General features: G+C 42.7%; 1 pseudogene; it reads right to left on the bottom strand.

The window, feature by feature from the left end:
- Positions 1-285: 285 nt before the first annotated feature.
- LOC123581433 lies at positions 286-1665 on the bottom strand (annotated as a pseudogene).
- Positions 1666-16713: the final 15048 nt, after the last annotated feature.

Here is a 16713-nt window from a genome sequence, read left to right as displayed (position 1 = left end):
TGCTCTACTCGCATCTTACTCTGTCACTGTTCATCTTTGCCAGCTGACCTTGAAAATTGAGATTTTACTCTGTAATACTATAAAACTGTGATCTTGTATCTCACTCCAGCACACCACCAATACACAGAAAGAGAGATAGACATACAGACAGAATTGAGTGCCTTTGTGTTTATGTGGAAACTCCGGGCCATGTAAACCAGGGCTTTCTTTTTTACGTGTGAGGGTGTATAGTGTACTTTATTGATGGTACGTGACAGGTAGGGCTCCCTAAATGCCTCCCCTTCTTCAGGGGGTTTGGAATGGAAACTGGGTTGAGGACAAGCGATTTTTCAGTATGTCGAGGGACCCCTGTAGGGCAAGGACACCCCAGCAGCTGAGGGCCTCTCTCTTGCACACATGCCTCTCCCTGGGGCTGGTGTTCCCAGGGTTCTTATTCCTTGGAGTCCATGTGTCCATCGCCCTATTGCTAGAGACAGATTCATTTTCATCAAAGGAAATAAGCTTGACAAAATGGTCATTGAAGGCAATGTCAGCCCCAGCACCAAAAGTGGAAGAGTGGGAGGGACGCCTGGGTGGCTCAGTCAGTTAAGCATCCCACTTTGGCTCAGGTCTTGATCTCGCCGTCTGTGAGTTTGAGCCCGGCGTTGGGCTCTGTGCTGACAGCTCAGAGCCTGGAGCCTGCTTCGGATTCTGTGTCTCCCTCTCTCTCTGCCCCTCCTCCACTCATGCTCTGTCTCTCTCTCTCAAAAATAAATACACATTAAAGTTTTTGAAAACCACATTAAATAAAGGTGGAAGAGTGGGTGTCACCGTTAAAGCTGCAGGAAACTGGTCCTTAGTGTAGCCCAGGATGCACTTGAGAGGGCCCTCTGATGCCTGCTTCACCATCTTTTTGATGTTGTCTTATTTGGCAGCTTTCTTCAAATGGTAGGTCAAGTCCATGACCAACACATTGTGGGTGGGGATACAGAAAGTCATGCCAGTGAATTTCCCGTTCAGCTCAGGGATGATCTTGCTCACAGTCTTGGCAATACCGGTAGAAGCAGGGATGATGTTCTGGCTGGCTTCTTAGCCATCATGACATAGCTTCTCAGCAAGGCCATCTATGGTTTTCTGGGTGGCTGTGGTGACATGTACTGTGGTCATGATTCCCTCCGCGATGCCAAAGTTGTGATGGACGACCTTGGCCAGGGGCTCAAGCAGTTAGTGGTGCAAGAGGCGTTGCTGACTATCTTGAGAAAGTTGTCATACCTCTTTCTCTCGGTTCAAGTCCATCACAAATATGGGGGCATCAGCAGAAGAGGCAGAGATAATGACCCTTTTGGCTCCACCCTTCAAATGAGCCCCAGCCTTCTCCAGAGTAGCAAAGATACCAGTGGGTTCCACAAGAAATTCAGCACCAACCTCATTCCGTTGGATGTTAGTGAGATCTTACTCCGGGGAGACCGAGATAGGCTTTCCATCAATGACAAGTTTCTCATTCTCAGTCTGGACTGTGCCATTGACCTTTCCATGGGTGGAATCATACTGGACCAAGTAGACCATGTAGTTGAGGTCAACGAAGCTGTTATTGGTAGAGACAATATTTACTTTGCCAGAGTTAATAGCAGCCTTGGTGACCAGACACCCAACAGAGTCAAAGTCATTTACTTGGGCCTTCACCATCATGTCTCAGGGACACAGCTGTTGTCAAACAGGGAGGGGCAGAGAGCCAAAAGGAGCCAGGACTTTCTTGAGCAGAAGTTAAAGGAAATCTTGTAAAGCAAGGAGGCAGATGGTTGGTTGCTACTCTTAGGCACAACTGTCTTATTCTTGCTAATGAAACGCTGATTTTGTGAAGTATGGTCTGGCAACAGACTCAGGAATGAGGAAGGTGTCACCCAGCAGCATTGCCAGAGTCTCAGACAAAAAATATAAACACACCCAGTTAAAACTGACTCTCAGACAAACAAGGAATTTGCAGCCCTATTCACCACCTCCTTCCGAGGATGAACTGTGATTGGTTAAGACAAACATGGTAATTCCTTCTCCCCTTGCTAGGGATTGGTTTGGAGGTGGGCATATAACACACTTCTGACCGATTGCATCTGGGGGAGAAATCTTCTGGGGGCTTCTGGGAAAGATTTTCCTCCCTGATTAAAAACAGGAGAGCTAGGGGCACCTGGGTGGCTCAGTCGGATAAGCACTTGACTTCAGCTTCAGGTCATGATCTCACACTCTGTGAGTTCGAGCCCCACGTCAGGCTCTGTGCTGACAGCTCAGAGCCTGGAGCCTGCTTCAGATTCTGTGTCTCCCTCTCTCTCTGCCCCTCCCCGCTCATGTTCTGTCTCTCTCTGTCTCAAAAATAAATAAAAACATTAAAAAAAATTTTTTTTAAAAAAACAGGAGAGCCAGCCTGTGAACAAGGGAGAGAAAGCACGAGAGCAAGCAATGCGGGAAGTTCTTCGTGCTTTGCGCCTTCAGTAACCTCATGTGAGGATATGGTGCTGGGACCAGCAACAGTCACTTTGTCACCATGAAGAAAAAGTCATGAGGAAATCAGAGAGACCGAGCCGGAACTCCGCCATTGTTGAACTTCTGAATGAGGCAGCTCTGGAATTCTCTTTGCCAGACTTCTTGTTTTGTGAAAAAATGAATGTCCTCACTGTTTACGCCTCTTTTAGTTGGGCACTCTGTTTATGCTGCTGGAAGCCTTCCAAACGATTCACCCGAAGGTATTTTGAGTCTCGCTCGGTGTTAAAATGGCTGTGGTTCACAGGCCCAATCTCCTGTCCAGATCAGCAAAACTATCTTGTTATACCATCTGCTGGCCTAGTAGTATCGCATGGATCTTTCTCAACTTCTCACAAAAGAATCACAGAAACCCTCCCACGGACTTTGGAGGTGGGCAGGGGACTGCTTCTTGCTTCTTAGGATGGAGTAACTATGAACAGTTCTCTGTGTCCTCAATGTCACTGACAGCTTCAGAGATCTGAACTGGCTGCATGGGGAGTGCTAGCCAGGCAGGCCAATTTTATGGGAAAGATGGACGCTGTTTCACAACTGTGGGTATAAGTAACCTTTAGCCCAGAAGAAGTTGAGGCTCAGCATCAGTGGCGTTTGTGCTACTACTTTCGTTTTTTTTTAAGTTTGTTTGTTTGTTTGTTTTGAGACAGGCACACAGGGCGCATGCCTGGCGAAAGCAAGTGGGGGAGGAGCAGAGAGAGAGGGAGAGAGAGAGAATCCCAAGTAGGCTCCGCCCCGTCAGCACAGAGCCCTACGATCTCACAAACTGTGAGATCATGATCTGAGCTGAAATCAACAGCTGGACGCTTAACCAACTGAGCCACCCAGGCACCCCACTTTTAATAATACCCACTATTGGTTGGTTCTACTTCCAAACATTCTAAAATTAATACAGTTTATCAAATGTTTGATGGGCACAGTTTGTATATGTGGCAAACATTTTTACTTTTTAGAATTTTGAGGTGTGCCTGTGTGGCTCAGTCGGTTAAGTGTCCAACTCTTGACTTCTGTCAGGTCATGATCTCATGGTTTGTGGGTTCAAGCCCCACATTGGGCTCTGTGCTGACAGCAAGGCCTGCTTGAGATTCTCTGTCCCCCTCTCTCTTCCCCTCCCCCACTCATGTGCACACACGCTGTCTCACTCTCTCTCTCTTTCAAAAATAAACGTTAAAAAAAAGTTTTTGAATAGATTATAGATGCATGTGGCATATGTAGAACTCAGACCAATAAGTTCCCCATCCATCCTCGTCTCCTTTTTCCCTTCTCTAGAAGCAACCATCGTTACCAGTTTCTTGTGTACCTTTCCAGACTTTTGTATACATGGACGAATATATAAATATGTACAGCTCTTTTAAAGTACAAATGATAGAACATAATGCACATTAATTATATCTTGAAGATTCCCCAACATTATTAGTCTTTACACTACCTTACTTTGTTCAAGAACTGCATAGTATTCTAATGCATGGATGTGCCGTAATGTATTAGGTATCTCCAACTGACAGACACTTTCGTGGACATTTGTCATGTTTTCTGGTTTGCCAACTCCTTTGGAATACTTTTCTTATTTATTTATTTATTTGAGAGAGAGAGAGACAGAGTATGAACCGGGGAGGGGTAGAAAGAGAGGGAGACACAGAATCCAAGGCAGACTCCAGGCTCTGTGCTGTCACCACAGAGCTTGACGTGGGGCTCGAACTTGTGAACCATGAGATCGTGACCTGAGCCGAAGTCGGATGCTCAACCAACTGAGCCACCCAGGCGTCCCTGGAATACTTTTCATGTTTGTGGAAATACACATTCTGCAGTCTCTGAAACTCCACCAACCGGTTGCACCCATGCCAGTCTCCAAATCAGAAGTGGACCCCAGGAGGAAACGGGCTTTGTGCAGGACACCTATTATGCTGGCAAGGGTGCGTCACAGCCTTATGGCCTTGGGGGCAGCATGGGTTACAAAATGAGTTCCTGATGCAAAAGAGACATTAGTGGTGCGGGTCTGAGCGACAGGTGCGATTGCAGTCAAGTTCTCGGGGGCATTGCAAATACAGCATCTAGTTTTTGGTGGCAGCAGAATGTTCTGGGCCTTTTGTTCACCAGGCTATTTATATATGTGGTTTGTGGCTTTAATTCTTGAAGATTGTCATCAAGCCTCTTCTCTAGCCCTCTCAACGGTTTTCTTTATAACAAATGACTTTCTGCTCTATCAGCCAGAGTCACTTCTGCTTCTCGCAACCAAGATCCCAATCTGAGACAAACATTTTGTTTTCTTTGTAATTTGTTGTTTTTATCGTCTAATTTGTTATTTATATTATTTGTCCATATACATCTTTGTACCTGTGTGCAAGTAAACCTGTGGCATAAAGTCCTAAAAATGGAAATGCTCTGGAGAAGCATATCTGCAAAAGATATGTCTGATAAAGGAATATTATCCAAAGCATACAAAGAACTCTCTTTTTTTAATGTTTGTTTATTTATTTTTGAGAGAGAGAGAGAGAGACATAGAGCATGAGTGGGGGAGAGGCAGAGAGAGAGGGAGACACAGAATCTGAAGTGGGCTCCAGGCTCTGAGCTGCCAGCACAGAGCCCAGTGCCGGGCTCAAACTCACGAACTGTGAGATCATGACCTGAGCAGAAGTCAGAGGCTTAACCGACTGAGCCACCCAGGTGCCCCGGAAATGCAAATTAAAACGAGATCACACCACACACCTATTAGAGTGGCCAAAGTCCAAAAAACTGGCAATACAAAAGCTGAAGAGGATGTAGAGAGTAACAGTAACTCTCACGCCTTGCTGGTCGGGTTGCAAAATGGTACAGCCACCTTGGAAGAGAGTTCGGCAGTTTCTTACACAACTAAACATACGGTCTAGCAATCATGCTCCTTGGTATTTAACCAAATGGGCTGAAAACTTATGTTCACTCAAAAACCTGTGCACGGATGTTTATAGCAGCTCTAATCATAATTGCCAAAATTGGAAGCACCAAGCTATCCTTCAGTAGGAGAATATATAAGCAAACTATGGCCCATCCATACAATGTAGTATCACTTGGCGATACAAAGAAATGAACTACCAAGCAGCAAAAAAGACATAAAGGACTTTTTTTTTTTTAAGATTTAAAAAAATTTTTTAAAAAGTTTATTTATACATATATTTTTGAGAGAGAGAGAGAGTACAAATGGAGAGAGAGAGAGAGAGAATCCCAAGCAGGGAGCCCTATGTAGGGCTCGAACGCACAAACTGTGAGATCATGACCTGAGCCGAAACTAAGAGTCCAGCATTTAACCGACTGGGCCACCCCAGGTGTCCCCCCTCCCTTTTTTAAAGTAATCTCTATACCCAACATGGGGCTCAAACCTACAACCCTGAGATCAAGAGTCACGTACTCCACCCGCAAGCCAGCCAGGCCCCCTGACATGGCGGAACTTTAGAAAGTGTATTGTTAAGTGAAAGAGGCCAACCTGAAAGGGCAATGTACTATAGGATTCCAACTGTATGACATTCCAGAAATGACAAAACTATGGAAGACAGTAGTAAGATCAGTGGTTGCCAGTTGTTCTGAGGGAGAGAGGGATGACAAGGTGGAACACAGGGGATCTTTAGGGCAGTAAAACGATCCTGTATTATACAGTAATGGTAGACACATGTCGTTATACATTTGTCAAAACCCAGAGAATGTACAACACGAAGAGTTAACCCTAATATAAACTATGGACTTAATTAATAATAATGTATCACTATTGTTCATCAATTACATGTATTACACATTGTATTACACACTAATACAAGATGTAAACAATGGAGGAAATTGTGTGCTCAGGGAGAAGGGATATGTGGGAAATTTCTGTACTTTTCAATTTAGATTTGTAAATCTAACGCTGTGGCACAAAAACAGACACATAGACCAATGGAATAGAATAGAAACCCCAGAACTAGACCCACAAACGTATGGCCAACTCATCTTTGACAAAGCAGGAAAGAACATCCAATGGAAAAAAGACAGTCTCTTTAACAAATGGTGCTGGGAGAACTGGACAGCAACATGCAGAAGGTTGAAACTAGACCACTTTCTCACACCATTCACAAAAATAAACTCAAAATGGATAAAGGACCTGAATGTGAGACAGGAAACCATCAAAACCTTAGAGGAGAAAGCAGGAAAAGACCTCTCTGACCTCAGCCGTAGCAATCTCTTACTCGACACATCCCCAAAGGCAAGGGAATTAAAAGCAAAAGTGAATTACTGGGACCTTATGAAGATAAAAAGCTTCTGCACAGCAAAGGAAACAACCAACAAAACTAAAAGGCAACCAACGGAATGGGAAAAGATATTTGCAAATGACATATCGGACAAAGGGCTAGTATCCAAAATCTATAAAGAGCTCACCAAACTCCACACCCGAAAAACAAATAACCCAGTGAAGAAATGGGCAGAAAACATGAATAGACACTTCTCTAAAGAAGACATCCGGATGGCCAACAGGCACATGAAAAGATGTTCAGCGTCGCTCCTTATCAGGGAAATACAAATCAAAACCACACTCAGGTATCACCTCACGCCAGTCAGAGTGGCCAAAATGAACAAATCAGGAGACTATAGATGCTGGAGAGGATGTGGAGAAACGGGAACCCTCTTGCACTGTTGGTGGGAATGCAAATTGGTGCAGCCGCTCTGGAAAGCAGTGTGGAGGTTCCTCAGAAAATTAAAAATAGACCTACCCTATGACCCAGCAATAGCACTGCTAGGAATTTATCCAAGGGATACAGGAGTAGTGATGCATAGGGGCACTTGTACCCCAATGTTCATAGCAGCACTCTCAACAATAGCCAAATTATGGAAAGAGCCTAAATGTCCATCAATTGATGAATGGATAAAGAAATTGTGGTTTATATACACAATGGAATACGATGTGGCAATGAGAAAAAATGAAATATGGCCTTTTGTAGTAACGTGGATGGAACTGGAGAGTGTGATGCTAAGTGAAATAAGCCATACAGAGAAAGACAGATACCATATGGTTTCACTCTTATGTGGATCCTAAGAAACTTAACAGGAACCCATGGGGGAGGGGGAGGAAAAAAGAAAAAAAAAAAAAAAAGAGGTTAGAGTGGGAGAGAGCCAAAGCATAAGAGACTGTTAAAAACTGAGAACAAACTGAGGGTTGATGGGGGGTGGGAGGGAGGAGAGGGTGGGTGATGGGTATTGAGGAGGGCACCTATTGGGATGAGCACTGGGTGTTGTATGGAAACCAATTTGACAATAAATTTCATATAATAAAAAAAAAATAATAAATCTAACGCTGCTCTTCAAAATACCAAAAAAAAAAAAAATGGGGTGCCTGGGTAGTTCAGTTGGTTGAGCGTCTGACTCTCGATTTCAGCTCAGGTCATGATCTCGTGGTTCGGTTCAAGAGATAGAGCCCTGAATTGTGCTCTGCGCTGACAGTGTGGAGGCTGCTTGGGATTCTCTCTCTCCCTCTCTCTGCTCCTCCCCCGGCTTGCACACGCGCTCTGTCTCCCTGTCTCAAAATAAATAAATAAATAAACATTTTTTAAATACCAAAAAACCCCCCAAAAAACCCCAATGAAAACTTTCTTACACCCACTAGGATAAAAAAGATGGGCAATAAAACTTGGTTAGGATGTGGAGAAATAGGAGCTCTCATACATTGCTGATGGAATGTTCCATTTGCAGCCAGTTTGAAAAACAGTTTGGTAATCCCTTAAAAGTTGAAACATAGAGTTACTGTACGATCCAGCATTTCCACTCCTAGGTATATAACCAAGAGAAATGGAACCATATATCCACATAAAAACTATCCAAAGACAGAGAGGAGCCCACTCTAAGCACCATCTGTGCTTTGGATTTTGAGGCTCCCTTGCAGAAAATTCATACAGAGCATGGCTTCTTGGGATTGCCTGTCAGAGTCGAATGATAAATATCCACGAAGGAGATTGCATGGAAAGTCACTCACATCCAGTACTTACATCACCCAAGAAAAGCTGTTTCTATGCTGTTGCCATCCAGGACAATCAATCTATAAATGTAATGCAATCCCAACCAAATTTTAAGAGAATTTTAAAATTGGAATTCAAGAATTCCAATTCTTTTCTGGAAGAGAAAATGTTCGATAACAGCCCTCAAAATCTGAGCAGGATGATTGAGTGGGAATTCACTCTATATAGATGAAAATATAAACGTAAAAATATATAAAGCTATATGAATATAACCCAAGCAGATTTTTTTTTTTTAATTTTTTTTTTTCAACGTTTATTTATTTTTGGGACAGAGAGAGACAGAGCATGAACGGGGGAGGGGCAGAGAGAGAGGGAGACACAGAATCGGAAACAGGCTCCAGGCTCCGAGCCATCAGCCCAGAGCCTGAGGCGGGGCTCGAACTCCCGGACCGCGAGATCGTGACCTGGCTGAAGTCGGACGCTTAACCGACTGCGCCACCCAGGCGCCCCCCAAGCAGATTTAACAACATACAATAAAGGGATAATTATAAATCAGTGGAATAGAATAAAGTGCAAACGGATCCATATATCTGCACAAATGAAGCTTACATAGAGGCAACATGTAAAATCAATAAAGGAAGGGTGGCATTTCAGTAAATCATGTGAGATAATTGGCTATCTACTGAGGAAAAATAACATTAGATTGACCCTCCTCCCCCATCACATCAAACACAGCTGGTACAAATAAATATTTAGGGGCCAAAAGTTAAAATACTTTAAAGGTTTTAAAACTATATTTTAAATAATATTGGGGTGGAAAATGTCTGCCTAAACAAGATACAAAATCCAAAAGCCGTAAAAAACAGATTTGTAGGTGTGCCTGGCTAGCTCAGTCAGTACAGCATGTGACTCTTGATGTCAGGGTTGTGAGTTTGAGCCGCCTGTTGGGTGTGGAGCCTATTAAAAAAAAAAAAAAAAAAAAAAAAAGCAGAGAGATTTGTTCTCAAAATTTAAAACTTCCGTTAAAAGAAACACTATAACAAAAGTTATAAGAAAAGGGAAAGTGGCGGGGGGGGATTGTTGCATGGAATTAGTACCCAGAATATATACAGAATTCTGCCAATTATTTAAATCAACAAAGGAAATGACCAGGAAACTCACAGAAAAATCCAAACCAAAAAAGAAGGAGGTAGAGAAGGAAAAAAAAAAGAAGAGGAGGAGGGGGAGGGAGAGGGAGGAGGGGGAGGAGAAGGAGGAGGGAGAGAAGAAAAGAAGAGGTGCTCAAATTCAATAGTAATCAAGAAAAGTAAATAAAATGAGGTGGAGTGTTTTTTCCCCCATCAGCTTATTCAACACTTAACCAACTGAGCCACTCAGGTGCCCCAGATTGTTCAACACTTAAAAGATTGCTTGTCTAATTGCTCTGTAATGCTTTAGTTGCAATATGATTCTAAAATGGTTTATAATGGCCAGTATGATTTTATTTTTAATACAGGTTTATTTAGAAGTGTTATTTAAACTTCCAGATGTATAGGGATTTAAAAAATATTTTAGTATTGGGAATACATGAATTGTTCAAAATGAAAACGTATAAAAAGTGTAGAGAGATGAGACACAAGCTGCCCCTCCCAACCTGTCTCCTTGTCATCTCATCCCCTCTCAACAGACGGGGAGACTCCCCTCTTCATTGGCGTAAGCTTCTTTTGTGCCCCTTCCAGAGGAAGTTTGTGCATATACAAACAAGTAGGAATGTATTCTTTTCCACATCATTTTACTACAGTGACCTATATTATTCTGCACCTTGCTTTTCTTCTTAATATGTGAGAAGGGAGAGCTATGTCAATGACCATCATATGATATTTAAAATTTTTTACTGAAGGGGCGCCTGGGTGGCGCAGTCGGTTAAGCGTCCGACTTCAGCCAGGTCACGATCTCGCGGTCCGTGAGTTCGAGCCCCGTGTCAGGCTCTGGGCTGATGGCTCAGAGCCTGGAGCCTGTTTCCGATTCTGTGTCTCCCTCTCTCTCTGCCCCTCCCCCGTTCATACTCTGTCTCTCTCTGTCCCAAAAATAAATAAACGTTGAAAAAAAAAATTAAAAAAAAAATAAATAAAATTTTTTACTGAAAAATATACATAGAACATATAAGACATACTTTAATGGATGTTTAAAGTGATCCTTTGTGGGTGCCTGGGTAGCTCAGCGGTTTAATATCTGACTTGGGCTCAGGTCATGATTTCATGGTTCGTGAGTTCAAGTCCTGTGTCGGGTGAGCTCAAGCCCCGCTTTGGGTGAGACCTCCTTCTCTCTCTCTTTCTCTCTTTCTGCCCTTCGCTCGCTTGCACCCTCTCTTTCTCTCAAAAAATAAAATAAATAAAAATAAAATGATCCTTTGTGGGGCACCTGGGTGGGTCAGTTGGTTGTGCGACCGACTTTGGCTCTGGTCATGATCTCCCAGTTCATGAGTGCCAGCTCCAAATCAGGCTCGCTACTCTCAGGATGGGGCTTGCTTCGGATCCTCTGTCCCCCTCTCTCTCTGTGTCCCTCCCCCACTCTCTCTCTCTCTCTCTCTTAAAAATAAATAAAACATTAAAAAAAATAATGGAAGGGTGCCTGGGTGGCTCGGTCAGTTAAGCACCCAACTCTTGGTTTGGGCTCAGCTCATGATCTTGAAGCTCATGGGTCCAAGTCCCACATCAGGCTCTGCACTGGCAGTGTGGAACCTGCTTGGAATTCTCTTTCCCTTGCTCTCTGCCCCTCCCCCACGTTCACTGTCTCTGTCTCTCAAAATAAATATACTTAATGACAATAAATAAGTCATGTGACCCTTTATGATATTCCCACTCAGTGTAGCACTAGAATATTGCAGGTGGCTGCAAGCCCCTTCCTGATCACATCATCTGCTCTCTTCCCTTGAGGTAATCTCTCTTCCTGGCTGTAGGGTTAATCATTTCTTTGCTTTAAAAAAAAAAAAAAATGGTTTTACCACCTTTGTATGGGTCCATAAACAATAAAGCATAATTTTTTTCTGTTTTGAACTTTAACAAATGGAATTACGGTGTTTTCTTCCATGACCTGCTTTCTTTTGATCAACATTTTACTTGTTGATGTGTATGGTTGTGGTTAATTTTTTGTCATTGCTGCACAGCATTCCTGTAAGAATATAACACTAGTTTTTATGGACTTCGGGGTTGTCTCCGGTTTGAGGCCACTATGTTGCTAAGAAAGTTCTTGTACATCTCCTGGTTTAGGGCAACAATTCCCAAAGTGTGGTCCATGAACCCCTAGGAGTGCTGGAATGTTATCAGGGAGTCATTAAAGTTAAAACTATTTTCTTTTACGCTAACACTAAGATGCAATTTACTCTTTTCACTCTGTGGACATTTGCACTGATGGTACAAAAACAATGATGGATAAAACTGTAGTCACTTAGCACAAATCAAGTCGATAGCGCCAACCTATACCCGGAGTCATTTTTTGCCAGTTTGGTTAAGAACGTAATTGCATATTATTTGGGTTTTAATTGGAATATTCCTGGTTATGAATAATATTGAGTTCCTTTCCACATATCCTTGATTACTAAGAAGACTGAATTCTTTTTCACATATTTGTAGACCACTTGGATTTCCTTATTTATAAACTGTCAATTCAAATCTTTTCCTCAGTTTTAATTATTTGTCCTTTTTACATTGACTCGTAGCTCTTTATGTCATATGTTCTTTAAGTCAGATATATTTGTTGCAAATAGATTTTCCCTACTTTTTGTATGCTTTTTGTTTGTTTGTTTCTTTATTTGTCATGTTAGCCAACATTCAGTGTAGTCTTGGCTTCAGGTGTAGATTCCTATGATTCATCACTTACATCCAACACCCAGTGCGCATCCTAACAAGTGCCCTCCTCAATATCCATCACCCATTTTCTCCACCTCCTCAACACCCCACCCCCATCAAACCTCAGTTTGTTCTCTGTATTTAGGAGTCTCTTATGGTTTGCCTCCCTCTCTGTTTGTATCTTATTTTTCCTTCCCTTCCCCTATGGTCTTCTGTTAAGTTTCTCAGATTCCACATGAGTAAAATCATATGATATCTTTCCTTCTCTGACTGACTTATTTCACTTATACCCTCGAGTTCTATCCACATTGTTGCAAATGGCAGGATTTCATTCTTTCTCATTGCCAAGCAGTATTCCATTGTATATATAAACCACACCTTCTTTATCCATTCATCAGTTGATGGACATTTGGCCTCTTTCCATAATTTGGTTATTGTTGATAGCACTGCTATAAACATTGGAGTACATGTGCCCCTACAAATCAGCACTCCTCTACCCTTTGGATAAATTCCTAGCAGTGCTATTGTTGGGTCATAGGGTAATTCTATTTTTAATTTAAAAAAATTTTTTTTTTCAACGTTTATTTATTTTTGGGACAGAGAGAGACACAGCATGAACGGGGGAGGGGCAGAGAGAGAGGGAGACACAGAATCGGAAACAGGCTCCAGGCTCTGAGCCATCAGCCCAGAGCCCGACGCGGGGCTCGAACTCACGGACCGCGAGATCATGACCTGGCTGAAGTCGGACGCTTAACCGACTGCGCCACCCAGGCGCCCCACTATTTTTAATTTTTTAGGGAATCTCTACACTGTTTTCCAGAGTGGCTGCACCAGTTTGCATTCCCACCAACAGTGCAAGAGGATTCTCCTTTCTCCATATCCTCACCAACATCTGTTGTTTCCTGAGTTGTTAATTTTTAGCTTTGGATTCTGTGCCCCTCTTTCTCTCTGCCCCTCCCCCGTTTGCGCACACACACACTCTCTCTAAAAAAATAAACATTAAAATTTAAAATTTAAAAACAAACAACTTTGATTATAGTTAAAGAAATTAAATTATTTTTCCTTTAATTTTGGTTATAGTTTTAAAAGCTTTGTTGTGGATTGTTTTCATAGATACACTTAATCAGGTTAGGGAAGTCCTTCTTAGTGCTAGCTTTTCTCCTAAATGAATGTTGAACTTCATGAAACCTGTTTCTGCATCTGTTGAGATGATAATGAGATTTTTACTTTCATCTGTTAACATGGAGGATCATATTATTTGAGTTTCTATTGTTAAAGCTACCTCCTATTTCCGAGATAAACGCAGTGATGATGATATATTATCTTTTTTATATACATTGCTGAGTTCAGTTCACTAATATTTCATGATTTTGCAGCTATGTTCATGATAATATTGACCTTTATACTTTTCCTTTCTGCTTATGCTGTCTCTGTCTGGTTTTGATATTGGATTGATGCTATGATAAAAGATACTTAAAATTTCATGCTTTAAATGTTTGTTGCTGCGTGTGCCTTGGTGGCACCAACTTGGTGCCTCGGTTAAGCATCCAACTCTTGACTTCGGCTCAGGTCATGATCTCACGATCAGCCCTGCTTATCGAGCCCTCCATGGGGGTCTGCACTGACAGTGGGGAGCCTTCTTGAGATTCTCTCCCTCTCTCTCTGTTCCTCCCCCACTTATGCTCTCCTCTCCCTCTCTCTCAAAATTAAATACTCAAATATTGGGGCGCCTGGGTGGCGCAGTCGGTTGGGCGTCCGACTTCAGCCAGGTCACGATCTCATGGTCCGGGAGTTCGAGCCCCGCATCAGGCTCTGGGCTGATGGCTCAGAGCCTGGAGCCTGTTTCCGATTCTGTGTCTCCCTCTCTCTCTGCCCCTCCCCCGTTCATGCTCTGTCTCTCTCTATCCCAAAAATAAATAAACGTTGAAAAAAAAAATATTCAAATATTAAAAAACCTTTTTAAGAACTTTACATGTTTATTGCTGGAAAAGAGAAAATGCATTCAGGAAAGTTCCCTCTTCATCTATACTCTGGAATCATTTATGTAAATTTAGAATTAGTCATTCCTTGAAAGATTAGAACTCAGCAGTGAAGCCATGTGGGCCCGGGATTTTCCTCACGATTAGATGTTTTATTTAATATTGTTTCTTTTTACTGGGAATAGGGCTATTCGCATATCCTATTGCTTCCTGAGTCTGTTTTAGTGATACTTTTCTAATAATTTGTCCATTTTCATCTAAAGTTTCATATTTGTTGGCCTAAAGTTGTTCATAATCTGATTACCATGTTAATGTCTACAATATCTGTCATTATGTACCCTTTTTGTTTCTGGAATTATTTGTGTCTTCTCTTTTCTCTTGATAATTTTTGCCAATTGGTTTTATTATTCTTTTCAAAGTCCCAAATTTTGCCTCGTTGAGCAATGTGAAATTGGACTGCAAATCTAACGAGAGCTGATACGAGATTTTCCAGAGATTTTTTTTCACTGCTTTGTTTGGGTCTAATCCAACTCTCCTTGCACTTGGCTGGCCCCTCTGTGGATGTCTTCATCACCCTGCTTAGGCTGACACCACGCCCCAGGCTACCTCACCCTTCTTGGGCTCCCATCTGACCACAGGTCTTCCTCCTACACAGATGTCCTCACTTCACTCGGGTTCTAACAGCTCAGGCTGGGCTGCTCACATAGGCAGATACCCTCTTCATTCTGTTTGAGTTCTGCTTCCCCACGTGGGACACATGCAGACACATGTACAGGCTGGCTCTGACAACCCACACCAAGCCACCCTCCTTGCGGATGCCCTCCTCATGCTGCTCAGACTGACACCCCACATCAAGCTGCCCCTATGCACAGACCCCCTCCTCACGTTCCACTCCAGCAGACAGCCCACACCAAGTCTTCTTTTGTGGGGGTGTGTGGGGTATGTCTTTTTCATGCTCCAACCCCTCACCAGGCTACCAAACCACATGGACACTTTCCTCGTCCTAACTTGGGCTATAACACCACATGGCAGACTGTGCCTCCATGTGGTTGCCCTCCTCATCCTGCTTAGACTATGATGTCTAAGCTGGGCTACTCCCATCCATGGTCTCCATTTCACTTGAGCTCTGACATGCACACCAGACATCCTCCAGCACCGATGCTACTTTGCACTGCTCCACCTAATGGCTTTAGGACTGAATTATGCAGGAAGAGAAGGGAAGAGGAAGAGCTCAGATAACTATACCCAGAGGTATTTTTTCATGAAAGGTCTTAGTAACATAATGCAATATATGAGTGGACTGGATCATAACGTGAACATAGTCCTACTGTGGGTCTGTCAAAGGTTTGAAAGCCACTGACCTACAAAGGTTCTGGAATGATGGCATAGTAGCACCCCCCATTTAGTGTGTTATAGTTTTCTGGACTATCTCAAGATTCCCTGTCACCTGTGGACACCCCATCCAAACTGACATTCTTCCATGGCAACAGAGATACAGCTTTGATTCTAGTCCTACAACCTGGGTTCTAGTTCTGCCCCTCAACCTCTCACTAGCCATGTTATGTTACCTTATATATTAAAAATGCAGATGTTACACAATGCACTTCTCTCCCAAGGCATAATATGGGGTAGTACATGAAAAGTGCCTTGAAAACTACAATAAACACGATCACACTGACATCAAAGGAATGAATAAGTCCTTTACATGCAATGTAACTAAATATTTTTTTGTTTATTTAAGTAATCTACACCCAACATGGGTCTCAAACCCACAACCCCGAGATCAAGAACTGCACACTCCATCAACTGAGCCAGCCAGGCGCCCCTGTAACTAAATCGTTAAACAGCTCTGTGAAATTCACATTTAATAGATGAAAAAACTAAAGCTTAAGGAGGTTAAGTGGATGAACCAGCATTTGAACCTAGATCTGTACACTCGACTCCACCATCACCAGTGGTATTTTTAAAGATTCAATTTTTAAGTCATCTCTACTCCCAACGTGGGGGTAGAACTCCCAACTCTAAGACCAAGAGTTGCGTGGTCTTCTGAGCCAGCTAGAGGCCCCCTAAGTGGTACTTTAAAAATGTGCAAATAAGTTTACTTTGTTAAAAGCAGAGCATCTTTGTTCTGTTATGGACTTTGAATTATTTATACGGAGTACCAAATGTTTTTGCCCTCTCCCCTTAAATGTCATAATCCTTGAAACCTTTGAATCCTGTGGTTTTTCCTCTTTTCTCTGCTAACATGCAAGGGTTTTGGACTGAGGCAACTTTGAAATAATGGTGGCACCTGGTGCAGGGTCCTGAAGTGGCAGTCATTTTCTTGGATGCAAAATGGCGGCCAACTTTAACGCCCTTGCATGTAGGTGATGGATAAACATGTTGAAAATAAAGCACAGCCTGGTTAGATCTAGAACTCTGATAGCTTGGTGCGTGTGGGTAGTCAGC

This window comes from Leopardus geoffroyi, chromosome A3, assembly GCF_018350155.1.
Source record: "Leopardus geoffroyi isolate Oge1 chromosome A3, O.geoffroyi_Oge1_pat1.0, whole genome shotgun sequence".
Taxonomy (NCBI): domain Eukaryota; kingdom Metazoa; phylum Chordata; class Mammalia; order Carnivora; family Felidae; genus Leopardus; species Leopardus geoffroyi.
This window is presented reverse-complemented; position numbering and strand designations above follow the sequence as displayed.